The sequence below is a fragment of the Scyliorhinus canicula genome, chromosome 7 (assembly GCF_902713615.1).
Source record: "Scyliorhinus canicula chromosome 7, sScyCan1.1, whole genome shotgun sequence".
NCBI lineage: Eukaryota > Metazoa > Chordata > Chondrichthyes > Carcharhiniformes > Scyliorhinidae > Scyliorhinus > Scyliorhinus canicula.
The window spans coordinates 127,329,770-127,345,209 of NC_052152.1; the positions used below are offsets into that span (position 1 = coordinate 127,329,770).

Below are 15,440 nucleotides of genomic sequence, written 5' to 3' on the forward strand. Positions count from 1 at the left end.
CAAAGCCTGGGGGGTTCTGTGTAGCTGGTGGCTGAGGCGCAGGACAAGGCTGCCCTCTCACAGGCAGCCATGTACCAGAGCCACCTGGAAATTGTAGCGCCGCTCCTAAGCATGGCCCAGTCACAGCGGGCCATGACTGTGAATGTTGGCGGTATAGCCCAGACCGACGTAGCGCAAACACAGAGGGAGGTGGCCCAGTCCCAGAGGGAAATGGCGCATTCACTGGCTGATGTGACTCAAACCCAGACAGTCGTGATGGGTGATGTAGCCCAGTCCCAGATGGAGATGGTCCATTCCCTGTGCCCCAAAGCCACGAGCATGCAGGACCCTGGTCGAGACCAGAGTGGGCCTCCAGGAGTGGCAGCGCCAGGTGACGGGGGAGCCTCCGGGGATAGCTCTGCTCACACCCCCATCCCATGGAGTAGCCTGGGGCCATCGGGCACCCCTGAGGGAGGAGGTGGTGATAGGGCCGATGCCAATGACTCCCGCAAGGAAGGTGCCAGAATACTGCAGCACCTCGGACTCTCTCCCCCCTGTCCCTGACGCATCTGTGGGCAGTGGGCAGAACAGGCGGTACCCAAGCCACCTGGGACACCCGAGCAGCAGCTGGGCCCAGTTGCCCCAGAAGATGGCCGCCAATGGAGTCCCAGGTCACAGGCGGGAATCACAAAGTCCCGCCTCCACTCCTGCTGTACCATCTGGGGATCCACCCAGATGTAGCATTAGGGCCCGTAAGGCCAGGCAGTTAGACATCAGTCTAACTGGTGTTAAACCGGTGCAGGGCACAAACCTGAATAAATGTTGTCACATTAAACACCTGTTAACACTGTGTCACCTGCCTCAGTGCTCCGATGGGTGTGAGGGGTGATCTGAGCTGGGCTGGCCAGAGAGGGGGTGCGGTGGGGTGGGAAGAAGAGGGGAGGCAATGGCCAGATGTTTAGAGTGGCGTGTGCTCCCCACACTGTCCCCCTTCCCTCCCCCCAACCACCCCCACCACAGTGTGATGGAATGGCCAGCTCGCATGCAGGGATCATCACCCAGGTGGATAGTGGAAAATGTTACCATGGGCAGGGGTCAGACATTGGCATATGTTTGTGGAGCACCCGAGCTTATCGCAGAGGGGTTGTCATCATCCTCCATCCCATGGACCAGACCCGCTGTAAACTGCCAAACCCACCCCCATAGTGCGGCAGGTATGTATTGCAGGGGAGTGAACCGGAGGGCGGGTGGGGTGGGGGGTGATCCGGTGTCTGCACCCCTGGCAGTATTCCCCCAACCCCCCCGTCAGTGAACCTGGAGGGCCCTGGCACAAGGGGAGGTGATTGAGGTAAAGATTAGGTGGGTTTTAAACTCTGAAGATTGTAAACAGAATTAAATTGAATTTTAACACAAACAGGCCATTCATCTCACCCAGTCTGTTCCTGTGTTTCTGCTGCATCCCCGAGACTCTTCTCAGCTGATCAACCACTTCAATATATCTTTCTATTCCCCAGTTTTCCCTTCAAGGTATCTATGCTATTTGCCTGAACGATTCATGGTAATTGGTGTTCCATACTCTCACCACCCACTCGATAAAATGTTCCTACTGAATTTCCTGTTGGATTTAATGACCATCTTGAAACGATGATTCCTAATTTGGACTTTTCCACAAGGGTCATCATATTGTCTACCCTTCATCATTTAAAAATATATTTATCAGGTTCCTCTCAGTCTTCTCTTTTCCAGAGAAAAGAACCCTGGTCTGTTCAGCTTTTGAATCCCGACAGTGTGAAAGGAGGCCACTTGGTCCATTGAGTTTGCACCGATCCTCCAAAAGAGCACCCTACCCTGGTCCACTCCCCCATCCACCCCATCCTATCCCCATAACCTAACCTGCACATCTTCGGGCTGTGGGAAGGAAACCAGAGCACCCGGAGAAAACGCACCCAGACACGGGGAGAAAGTGCAAATTCCACACAGTTAACAGAGGCCAGAATTGAACCTGGGTTTCTGGCACAGTTTGGCAACAGTGCTAACCACTGTACCACCGTGCTGCCCTTGATACTTAGAACCTCTCTGATCTATTTTCACCCTCCAATGCCATTGCAGGAACTATGCAGAGCTTTGTACAGTATTGCAAAGGCGGTCTAACCAAGATTTAATACAGTCTAACATAACATGTTATTTAATTCTATTTCTCTAGAAGTGAATTAAGGGATGTGGAGATAGGGCATGAAGGTGGAATTGAGGCTGAAAATCGGTCATGATTTTACTGAGTGCCAGAGTGAGGCTCATGGGCTATTTAGCCTTCGCCATTCAATAAGATCATGGCTGATTGTGGCCTCAGCTCCACTTTCTTGTCTGTTCCCCATAACTTCTCGACACGCTTGTCTAAATAACATCTGTCTGCTCTGCCTTGAATAAGGCCTCACCTCCACAACTCTCTGAAGAAGGGAAATTTCTCACACCAAAGGCCCTTTGGGAGAAAAGGTTTCTCCTTATCTCTGTCCTTATCTCTTAGTTTTAAACTATATCCCCCATTCTAGTCTTCCCCCCCGGAACGGAAGATCCTCTCATCATCCCTCCTATCAGGTCTGCTCAGGATCTTGTACACCTCAATAAAATCACTTCTCAATCTTCTATACTCCAATGGATGGCGGCCCAACCTATTCAACTTTTCTTCATAGATTAAGCGCCTCATCCGAGGATGAGTAGCGTGTATATCTCTGAAGTGCTTTTAAAAAAAATTATTTTTTATTCAAATTTTTGATATTTTATCATTTCAAATCACATAACGTAGCAAAGAAAAACAGAAACCCCCAGGCCCGCCCCCGAGTAACCACAGCCAAACACCCCACTTATGCCACCCTACCCGTAACAGCTGATGGTAACCAACTCCTTGACATATAGTGCAAAACAAACCCCCATCTTTGTGGAACCCTTCACATCATCCCCCCCTCAAGAAAATTTCACTTTTTCCAGGTACAAAAACTCTATTAGATTCCCTCCAACCACACCGAGGCAACAGGAATGGGAGTAGACTGACCTCACACTCAACAGTGCACTTGATTGGCTGGGCCCTATCTCACCCAATCACAAGCATTTTCCTTGCCTTCAAACAATCGGCTCATCCTCGACTTCATCAAGTGCGCTCTATGTACTACCTTTAGCTGTATCAACCCCAGCTGCGCACATGAGGTTGGGTCATTCACCCTCCACTGCACTTCATACCACAACCCTCCTTCAGCACCATCACCAGCTCCTCCTCCCACTTGGGTTTAATCCCCTCCAGAGCCACCATATCCTCCTCCAAAATCCTTCCATAGATCGTCGAGATGACATCCCCTCCCGCACTCCACTCCATCACCGACGCATCCCCTCCAACAATGATGAGGGTGAGTTGGAAGAGTCGGAAAACATTTTTTGGCGAATCCCGCACCGGGATATACCTGAAAACATCCCCTCACGGGATTCCAGATATCTTCCCCAACTCCTCCAACCTTGCAAACTGCCCTTGTAGGAAAAGATCCTTCATTTACAATCAGCCCCACTCCTCCCATCCCCGAAACCGAGCATCCAACCTCACCGGCTCAAACACGTAGTTCCCTCGAATCGGGATCCACTTTCGACCCCCGCTCCTAACCCTAAAATGCTGCCGAAATTGCCTCCATTGAACATGGCCTCCCCACTGACTCCCCAAATATTTCCCTGGGGCAAATAGGAGCGGTGCCATTGCCTGTGCCCCCATTCCTGACACCTAAATCCACGGGCGGCACGGTAGCACAGTGATTAACACAGTTGCTTCACAGCTCCAGATCCCAGGTTCGATTCCCGGCTTGGGTTACTGTCTGTGCAGAGTTTGCACTTTATCCCCGTGTCTGTGGGTTTCCTCCGGGTGCTCCGGTTGTTAGATGTTTAGCTGCTGTTGTATAAAGAGTCCAAGGTTCTGCTCCTTTCACAAACACCTTGATTTCACTTTAACAGACTCCTCACAAAACTCTATCATCACATCACCTGACACAAAGGTCACCTGAAGCCTCTTTACATATCAGTTCAGTTATTGGATACTGAACATAAAGGAGACAAACTAATTGGAATGTCCCTTAACCCATTACTTAACACCGTTTCCTCCCACAGTCAAAGATGTGCAGGTTAGGTGGATTGGCCATGCTAAATTGCCTTTACTGTCCAAAAAGGTACGGTGGGGTGCTCTTTCCAAGGGCCGGTGCAGACTCGATGGACAGAATGACCTCCTTCTGCGCTGTAAGTTCTATGATCTATAATCCTCACCCACAAAGCCTTCGGCTTCTTGCTCCAGCCCGCATCTTCTTCGTATTTGCCACCCATTAATAATACGTCAGTTTCGGAAGGGCCAGGCCCCATTACTGTTGCCTCTCCGAAGCACCGTCCTCCCAATCCTTGCCACCTTTCCTGCCCACACAAATGACAAAATCAGCCTTTCCACCCCCTTAAAAAACATTTTCAGCAAAAGGACCAGAAGTCATTGAAAAAAACAGTGGCAGAATGTTCATTTTTTAAAATGTTTTCCGATTAAGGGGCAATTTAGCGTGGTCAATCCACCTACCCTGCATATCTTTGGGTTGTGGGAATGAGACCCAGGCAGACACGGGGCGAAAGTGCAAACTCCACACAAACAGTGACCCAGGACCGGGTTTGAAGCTGGTCCCTCGGCACTGTGAGGTGGCCAGTGCTAACCACTGCGCCATCGTGCCACCACTAGAATGTTCATCTTAACCACCTGAAAAGGCCTGCCAACAATAGTGGAAGGCTGTCCCATCTCAATAAAATCCGCCTTGACCCTACTGCACCAGGTGTGTAAAATTCACTTACGGAGCCAGGCCCAAATCCGATCCTACCCCCGAAGATGCCACAACACACTCGCTCTTTTCCAAATTTAACTTATAGCCTTAAAAGCCCCAAATGTCCGACGCAGGCACATTATATCCCCCACCGAAGAGCCCAGATTGGAGATATACAACAACAGATCATTAGCATATTGACTCACCCCATGCTCCACCCCTCCCGTTATTCCGAGCACTTCAGCGCTATGGCCGAGGGCTCTATTGCCAGCATGAACAGGAGGGAGGACATGGGGCGCCCCCCTGCCTCGTTCCCGTTTGTAACGGAAAGTACCCTGAATTTACCTCATTCATGCGCAAACTCACCTTCGATTTTTATGGGTGGCACAGTAGCACAGTGGTTAGCACTGTTGCTTCACAGCACCAGGGGTCCCAGGTTCGATTCCCAGCTTGGGTCACTGTCTGTGCAGACTCTGCACGTTCTCCTCGTGTCTGTGTGGGTTTGTTCCGGATGCTCAGTGTTCCTCCCACAAGACGCGAAAGACGTGCTCTTCAGGAGAATTAGACATGCCGAAGTCTCCCTCAGTGTACGCGAACTGGTGCCGGAGTGTGGCAACTCGGGGATTTTCACAGTAACTCCATTGCAGTGTTAATGTAGGCCTACTTCTGACACAAATAAATATTATTAATATACAGTAATTTAATCCATGTCACAAACTTGGGCCCAATCCCAAATTTCTCCAACACCACAAATAAATAGCTCTACTCCACAGGATCAAAGGCCTTATCTGCATCCAGCACCACCACCAACTCCAACACCCTCCCTTCTGCTGGAGAAAGCACCACATCCAACAGACACCGCTGGTTCAGTGAGAATTGTCTGCCCTTTACGAACCGTGTCCCCCCCCCCCCCAACACAATCACCTTCAGGAGGCATTACTCCAATCTAAGCGTCAGCACCCATCTTGGTATCCACATCCAACAGAGATATTGGCCGACACAACGCACACTCCACCGGGTTCTTATCCTTTTTTTTAAGCAGCAATGAAATGGATGCCTGTCCCATCGTCTCTTAGCCACCGCATCCTGAAAAATCTCCACCAATAGCAGCATCAGCTTATTCAAAATCCTTTTATAAAACTCCATCGGTGCCTTACCCAACTGCATCTTCCCTATTGCCCCCCCCTCACCCGCAACTCTTCCATCCCCACTGGCTCTTCCAACCCAGCCCTCTCCTCCACTCCTCCTTTCTTTTCATTAGAATGGTGGATGTGGAGGGGTGACCTGATGGAGGTCCACAAGATTATAAGGGGCATGGATAGAGTGGATGGGCAGGCAATCTTTCCCAGGGTGGAGGGGTTAGTCAGCAGGGGACGCAGGTTTAAGGTCCGTGGGGCAAAGTTTAGAGGAGATGTGCGAGGCAGGTTTTTTTTTTACACAAAGGGTGGTGAGTGCTTGGAACACGTTGCCAGGGGAGGTTGTGGAAGCAGATACATTAACGGCGTTCAAAAGGCATCTTGACAAACACATGGATAGGGGTATAGAGGAATACAGGACTAGGAAGTGTTGAGGGTTTTGACCAAGTGTTATATCATGACCGATACAGGCTTGGAGGGCCGAAGGGCCTGTTCCTGTGCTATATTGTTCTTTTGGGCACTCCAAGCACCCCAAAAGCTCCCTCATGTCTGTATATACACGACCTATACAACTTTCTACACAACTCCTCAAAAGCTTTGTTCACCTGCTCCAGTGCCACCACCAACTCTCCTGCCCCATCCTGCACCTGAACAGCCTCTCTCTCGCAGTCATCTGCTGGCAGAACTGGCCTGCTAGCAAGTAACTGGCCTTCTCCCCATACTCGTACACAGCCCCCTGTGCTCACCTCCATTGCCAAGTCACCTTTCCTGTGGCCAGAAGGTTAAACCTTGCCTGTAATGCCTTTCTCCTCACCAGATGATCCGGAGTAGGATCCTCTGATACTTTCCATCCACCTACAGAATTTCCTCAACTAGCCACTGCCGCTCCTCTTGCCTCACTGTCCACCTGAGCCTTCAACAAGATGATCTCACCCGTCACTACCACCTTCAACCCTTCCCACACCACTGATGGCGAAACCTCCCCATTCCTATTAAACTCCATATAATCCTCCCTCTCCCATCTTTGCACAAAGGTTTGGGAACTGCCCCACATCCAACCTCCAGGCAGGCGTCTGTGCCAACCCCTTCTTCAGGTCCACATCCAACCAATGTGGAGCATGGTGTGAGATAACAATCACAGAATATTCTGCTCTCCTCACCCCGGCCAACAGCGCCTGCCCCATAATAAAAGTCAATCCTTGAATACACATTGGGTACTGGTGAAAAAGAAGTACACTCTGTCCTGCGGATGTAAAAATCTGCACAGGTTCTCCCCCCTCCCTCAATCTCCCCCATAAATGTAGCCAACACCTTTGCCACCCCCACTCCTCCCGAGAGGGTCAGCGAACACAAACTTACCTCCTTCAGATTCAGCACTGTATTCAAGACCTCCTCCCCACCCCACCCCAGTATCAACTGGTGCGTATCTAAATCTGGTATGGCAGCCAACATATTTGTAAATCCTACTTCACCCAATTCAGGGCATACACGCTAACCAGCATCACCAACCCTCACCTCTAAAATACCTGTTCCTATCATGCACCTGCCCACCCCTGGTCAGCTACACACTTTCCATCTGAAACCTCACTCTCTTACCCACCAGTATTGCTATCTCCCTATCAAGCCCGAGCAGAATACCTGACTTCACCCAGCTCTTCCGAAGCCTCAGCTGGTCCTTCACCCTCAGATGGGACTCTTGCAACAGAACCACATCGGCTTTTAAACTCTTCAAATGTGAGAAAACTGTCGCTCACTGCACCAGTCCCCCAGTCCTCACGCAAATCCAAGTTACCAAACAGACCAGTGGCCTCTCACCCCTCCCCCATCAGTCATAACCACGACTCCCAGCCCTACCCTTCATCACCGTCAGCCACCTCCACCCTCCCCTTCCCAGACCTCCAGCCATTCCTCTTGAAAACCACTTCTCCCAGTATCATCCCCATCCACCCACCATTCACACCTCGCAGGCTGATCAAAAACCTGTCCATTGCAGATTCCAAGGCCATTGCCCCTCCCCCTCACCTTACTCCCGTTCACTAGCCACAAATTACGTTCGCTAGCGAGGTGGCCCCTGCCAGAATCCCACGCCCAATATCAAAAAGAAAGCAACACAAAGGATCCCCCCCCCCCCTAAATCCAGAACCTTCCAACTCCCCAACACAAGAATCCCTCAGACTAAGAAGAACCAAATCCCAATAAATTCTATAATAAGTTTGATGAAATTACCCAAGGTCCCAAAACCATCCCCTCCCCAACATAACCTGAAAGAACGAAAAAATATACAAAGTCCAAACTCAATTCAGTCCCAGTACTTCAGCCTTCACAAATGCCTCCGCCTTTTCAAAAGTATCAGTCCCTTGAGTTGTTGACCCTCAGCTTCGCCGGGTAGACCACTCCAAGCCTCATTTGTATAAAAGCAACATCGCCTTCGACCGTCCAAAGGCCACCCGCCTTCTCGCTCTCGCAACTCCGCCGTGAGATCCTGGTATATACGATACCACCCGACGTCCCATCTCATCTCTTAATAATAATATTATAATAATCGCTTATTGTCACCAAGTAGGCTTCCTGCGTAATGAAGTTACTGTGAAAAGCCCCGAGTCGCCACATTCCGGCGCCTGTATGGGAGGTTGGTAAGGGAATTGAACCGTGCTGCTCGCGTTCTGCATTACAAGCCGCAATTCAGCCCACTGTGCTAAACCAGCCCCTTGATCCAGCTTCGCCCATCGCAAACACCTTTTCCATCACCTGGTAGCTGTGAAAGTGTACCATCTCAGGTCCTCCATCCCCTCAGGCAGTCCCACGATCCTCACAATTCTGCCTCTGAGACCTCTTTGCCAAGTCTTCCACTTTGGCTCTCAGCCCTTTGTTACTCTCCACCGCCCTCTGCAGTTCCTCATCTATAAGGAGAAACTGTTCTATGTGCTGCAACAATTCCTCCTCCACCCCATTCCTTGCACCATCAAAGTCTTAGCCACAGCCTCCTTTATCGGGACAAGAGTCTCATCCACCTACTCCTTGAGCGAGGCCATCATCTCCTCTTGATACTTGTTGGAAGTGCTTGGAAAACAGCCGCTCGAACTTCCCCGCCATCACTTCAGCCAGCTTATCCACTGGTTATGAGCCACTCCAGCTGGCAAGCTTCCTCCCACCATCTTTCCTCCCACTGAACTCCCTACCAAGCTCTTCAGCGGACTATTGCTCGCACCCTTTCATATAATCATAGAATTCCTACAGTGCAGAAGGCCATTTGGCCCATCAAGTCTGCATCGACACTCCGAAGGAGTACTCCACCCACCCTACCCCCAAAACCCCAACTAACTGTTGGACATTGAGGGGCAATTTATCATGACCAATCAACCTAACCTGCACATCTTTGGACTGGGAGGAAACCGGAACATCCAATCATCCCTGCTTCCACCTCCTCCGGCAGCGAGTTCCAGGCACCCACTACCCTGTGTAAAAAACTTGGCCTCGTACATCTTCTCTAAATCTTGCCCCTTGCACTTAAACCTGTGCCCCTAGTAATTGACCCCTCTACCCTGGGAAAAAGTCTCTGACTATCCACTCTGTCTATGCCCCTCATAATTTTGTAGACCGCCATCAGGTTGCCCCTCAACCTCCGTCGTTCCAGTGAGAACAAACCGAGTTTATTCAACCTCTCATCATAGCTAATGCCCTCCATACCAGGCAACATCCTGGTAAATCTCTTCTGCACCCTCTCTAAAGCCTCCATATTCTTCAGGTAGTGTGGCGACCAGAATTGAACACTATACTCCCAAGTATGGCCTACCTAAGGTTCTATACAGCTGCAACATGACTTGCCAATTTTTATACTCAATGCACTGGTCAGTTAAGGCAAGCATGCCATTTGTCTTCTTAACTACCTTCTCCACCTGGGTTACCCCTTTCAGTGACCTGAGGACCTGTACACCTAGATCTCTCTGTCAATACTCGAGGGTTCTACCATTCACTGTATATTCCCTACCTGTTTTAGACCTTCCAAAATGCATTACCTCACATTTGTCTGGATTAAACTCCATCTGCCATCTCTCCGCCCAAGTCTCCAAATGATCTAAATCCTGCTGTATCCTCTTGACAGTCCTCATTGCTATCCGCAATTCCACCAACCTTTATCTTCCGCAAACGTACTAATCAGACCAGTTACAGAAAAGCACCCTTCCATTGCTGCTACTCTGCCTTCTATGACCTAGCCAGTTCTGTATCCATCTTGCCAGCTCACTTCTGATCACGTGTGACTTCACCTTTTGTACCAATCTGCCATGAGGGCCTTACTGAAGTCCATATAGACAACATCCACTGCCCTACCTGTATCAATCATCTTTGTGACCTCCTCGAAAAACTCTATCAAGTTAGTTGTTGGCTGGGATGAGTGTGTGGGGGGATTGTAGTGTATATGCAGCTGCTATAAAACCAAAAAATACCTCAATAAAATGTTTATTAAAAAAAAAACTAAGTCCCTAAAGTACTCTATCCCCACCTGCCACCAACCCTGGAACCTCGCAAATCGTCACGCCAGCACAAACCTGTGATTATCAAATATCCGTGCCCACAACGACATGCCCCTCTAACCCAAAATGCTGCCTACACTGGCTCCACACCCGCAACGCCGGAACCACCACTGGGCTCAAGAAGTACCACAACGGCGAGAACGGAAGGGACACCAACAACAGTGCCCTCAGACTTGTCCCCCCTACACGAAACCCGCCTCCACCGTCTCACACCGCGACTCCTCCACAGCCCATTTCCTCACCATGCTAAGTGTGCGCCTAATAATAATTTATTAAAACATGGCCGCGCCAGTCTCAGCCCCCTCTCCAAAAACCACTGCTCACCCGTGGTTTTCCCACCCACACATACCCCCAAGATTTTCCCATTCACCTTCCTAAAATAAGGTCTTGGGGGGCAAAGATGGGGATGTTCTGGAGCACAAAGAACCTGGGCAGCACTGTCATTTAACCACCCAGGCATTGAAGGTGGCAGCACATCACACCTATTGAAATCTGCCTTCATTGCCTCCATCAGCTACACAAATTCAATTTGTGTAACTGCGCCCAACTCCGTGCGATCTGGATTCTTAGATACTGAACAACTTCATCCCCTCCCACCCCCCCCCCCCCCCCCCCCCCCCCCACAAAAGCTGCCCACAGGGTCCGAAATATATAACAACAGATCTTCAGCATACAACGAGACTCTGTGCTCAGAACCCCTGCCCCCCTGATCAATCCGTTCCAACCCCTCAACCCTCTAAGGGGAGCCAGCGGTTCTATTGCCAAGGCAAAAGCAACAGGGAGAGTAGGCACCCCAGCCTCGTCCCCAGTGTAGCCTTAAGTACCCCAAGCTCATCCTGTTCGTACAGACATTAGCCCTCAGCACCTTGTATAGCAGCCGAACCCACTCCACAAACTCCTGGCCAAACCCAAACTGACCGAGCACTCCAACAAATATGCCCTCTCCACCCGATCAAATGCCTGTCCGCATCCATTTCCACCACTACCTCTACCTCCTGCCTCTCCGAGAGCATTGTAATAACATTAAATAGCCTGCGCGCATTCGCTGACAATTGCCACCCCTTCACAGCCTGGTATGGCAACTGCTCAGCCCAAGACAGCAAGAAACTTCAGAGAGTCGTGAACACAGCCCAGTCCATCACACAAACCTGCCTTCCATCCATTCACTCTGTCTACAGCTCCCACTGTCTTGGGAAAGCGGGTAGCATAATCAAAGATCCCTCCCACCCAGCTTACTCACTCTTCCAACTTCTATTGGGCAGGAGATCCAAAAGTCTGAGAACGTGCACGAACAGACTCAAAAACAGCTTCTTCCCTGCTGTTACAGACTCCTAAATGACCCTCTTGGACAGTAAGAAGTCTTACTACACCAGGTTAAAGTCCAACAGGTTTGTTTCAAACACTAGCTTTTGGAGCACTGCTCCTACCTCAGGTAAATGAAGAGGTATGTTCCAGAAACATATAATTAGACAAAGTCAGAGATGCAAGACAATGCTTTGAATGCGAGCATTTACAGGTAATTAAGTCTTTACAGGAACCCATCCAGCCCTGGGGCCTTCCCTGCCTGCAACCACCCCCCCCCCCCCCCCCCCCAACCCCACTCATATGATCCATGAACTCCCTCAGCTTCCTTGTCACTGCCGACACCTTCAACGACTTAGGGATCGACCAGACCCTCAGGTCGAGAACCTTTTTAAAATTGCACCCAATTATCAGCCTATGTGTGTCCAGGTCCGAGATCTTCCCTAATACCCGCCTCAAAGTCCACGTTGTCCCAATTTTGGGCATAAACATTCACTAAGTTTACCGGCATCCACTCCTGCTTCCCGCTGACCATCACATACCATTCCCCGGATCAGCTACAATGCTCCTCACCTCAAATGCCATTTTCTTATTAACCAACACCGCCAGCCTCTTCATCTTCATGAGCAACCCTTAGTAGAACATCTGCCCCATCCATCCTTCCACAGCCTCAACCTCATCTGGTCCCCCAACTTCAAGTGTGTCTGCTACAAAATCACAAAGTCCGCCTTCAAACTCAAGTGCGCGAAAACACGCGACCGCTTAACTGGCCCGTTCAACCCTCGCACGTTCCAAGTGACCAACCTGACCGGGGGGGTGCCCTCTCTCTCTCTCTCTCTCTCTCCCCCCCCCCGGCTGATCAATAACTTTAGAGTACACAATTATTTTTTTCCAATAAAGGGGCAATTTAGCGTGGTCAATCCACCTAGCCTGCACATTTTTTAGGTTGTGGGGATGAAACCCACACAGACACGGGGAGAATGTGCAAACTCCACACAGACAGTGACCCAGAGCCAGGATTCGAACCCGGGTCCTCAGCGACGTAGACAGCAGTGATAACCACTGTGCCACCATGCCACCCAACCATATTACTTTTTAAGCCAGCAACCCCCCTCCCCCCACCGGCCTGCGTCACGCATTCTTCCAGACCTACCCCAAAATGTCTGCCATCATCTCTCCCTTCCCAATTGTGGCACACCATGTCAACAACCCGCTCTCCCCCACACCCAAACAAGGAACCAATCCCCTGGCAACCCCCATTTCACTTCTGTTAACTAGCCGCTGGCCGAGGCCACTGACTACCCCTTACCCTTCCAATCTACCCCTACACCCCCATCCTGCCCAACAGCCAACAAAGAAAAACAAAAGTAACATTCACCAACACCACGTCCCCATCAACCCTGCCGTAATCCACCCACCCTATGTGCCCCACACTATACACAGAACTTCTCCCCAAAGTTCAATGTCCTTATACTCCTCCCAGTACATGGTCTCTCAAACTCCATTGCCTCCTCCGGCGAGTCAAAATGAAACTCTTGCTTTTGGCGGGTCACCCACAAGTGGGCGGGGTACAAAACTCCAAACTTCATCCCCTTCTTGTGGAGGGCAGCCTTTATCCGAATTACAGCCAGTGCTCCACTTGGCCAGCTCCGCTCCCAGGTCCTGGTAAATCTACAGCTCACTCATCTCCCAGGTACACTTTTTGGTCTGCGTTGCTCACCTCAGGATCTTCTTGTCCAATGCAGCCTCACCACCATTGCCCTTAGCAGCTCCCTCACTACCATTGCCCTTAGCAGCTCCCTCACTACCATTGCCCTTAGCAGATCCCTCACTACCATTGCCCTTAGCAGCTCCCTCACTGGCAGCCTCTTCAGCGCCCTGTGCACTTGGTCAACTCGAGGGGCTGGTCAAAGGCCCCCCTCTCCCAGCAGCTTCTTCAGCATGCTCACCGCATACTTGACAGCTTCTGCACTTTCCATGCTAGTGAGCATCCCCACAATCCACAGATTCTGCCTCCTGGACCAGCTCTGAAGGTGCTTCAGCTTCTCCCTCAGCCTTTTCCCATCTCCGCCTCCAGTGAGGTCAACAGATCCTCATGCTCCATCACTTACTCCTCTACCTTTTGGATTATCAGGCCCTGAAACTTCTGCCTCTGCTCCACCCACTCAATTGTTCCCCGAAGCGGCTCCACCACCTTGGCCAAATCGACTGAGGACTCCTTACTCTGCTGCTCAAATTTGCCATTGAGGAATTCACCAGCTTCTCCGTGGACTAATAATAATACTTTTTATTGTCACAAGTGGGCTCGCATTAACACTGCAATGAAGTTACTGTGAAAAGCCCCGAGAATTCAGAATGTCCAATCTAACAGGATTTGTGAGAGGAAACCGGAACACACGGGGAAACACGCAGAGACCGGGAGAATGTGCAGACTCCACACAGTGACCCAAGCCGGGAATCAAACCTAGGACCCTGGCACTGTGAAGTCATAGTGCTAACCACTAAGCTACTGTGGTGCCCACTGGAAGGGCAGCGCTGTCCCCTTGCTCTCTGCCATCTCTGTCGCACCACAAAAACTTTCTTGCTCCAGCTGCTCTCATCCTCGCGGCACTCCTCGTCCGATGAGGCATACACCAGCCCCACCAGAGTATTATAATGTTCCCTGGGCACTTATACACTTTTTGACTTCAAACGTCCCAAGGACCGAAAAAATCCATCTCAAGTAGGAGCCACCAAATGTGCGACCACTCACTCCATGGCCGCCACTGGAAGTCTCTACCTCCTGTTTCCTGCCTATCTTCATGTCACCAGTAAAGTTAGCTACCATTCATTCAGTACCTTAATGCAAGTCATTGATGTAGTTTGTGAATAGTAGACCCCTCAGCACTGATCCCTGAGGTACTCCACTGGTTACAGTTTGCCAACCTGAAAAAGGTCCTTGCTCTTTGCCTTCATCAGCAGTCCCCTTTTAACATCAAGTAACCCACCACAGAAGGTCTGGCCCTGGCAGGTCTCCCCACCAATACTTCCACCCCCCCTTTACCCACACTCCTGGGCCTCGCCTTCCATCCCTGCCTTGAGACCCCCACACTGACCTGTTTCAGGACTCCTGGGACTCTGAGGCAGGACGTCTTCCCGAATGAGAGCCGGACATACCACCTCGAGCCAATTAGAACCATAGAATTCCTACAGTGCAGAAGGAGGTCTTTCGGACCATCGAATTGCATTGAGCTTCTGATAGAGTACCCTATCTCTGTAACCCCAACTAACCTGCTAAGGGGCAATTTATCATGGCCAATCCACCTAATCTGCACATCTTTGGACTGTGGGAGGAAAACAGAGCACCAGGTGGAAACCTATGCAGACACAGGGAGAATGTGCAAACTCCACACAGTCACACAAAGCCGGAATTGAACCAGGATTAAACCAATTAACACTTTTTGGAGCAATAAATGTCTAGAGGGCAATTTGTATTGGTGATTTGTTCTCCACTGATTCCTCAGATGCGGGAAAATGGAAACCCCGCCATTAAAATCCTGGCCCATGTTTCGAAGCAGGGACTCCACTGCTGAAGTTAATGAAGTAGTTCTAAAAATGTAGCAGGGTAGGGGAAGAGAGAGAAAGAAGCAGAAGTGATGGGACAGGAAGATGCAGATAGAAAGAGAGAGTGA

At 50.4% G+C, this 15,440-nt stretch overlaps 1 protein-coding gene across 4 annotated transcripts in view; it reads left to right on the top strand.

The window, feature by feature from the left end:
* The window catches only part of LOC119969358, a 41,756-nt gene that overhangs the window by 1,172 nt on the left and 25,144 nt on the right, over nt 1-15,440 (top strand). The window lies entirely within an intron of this gene.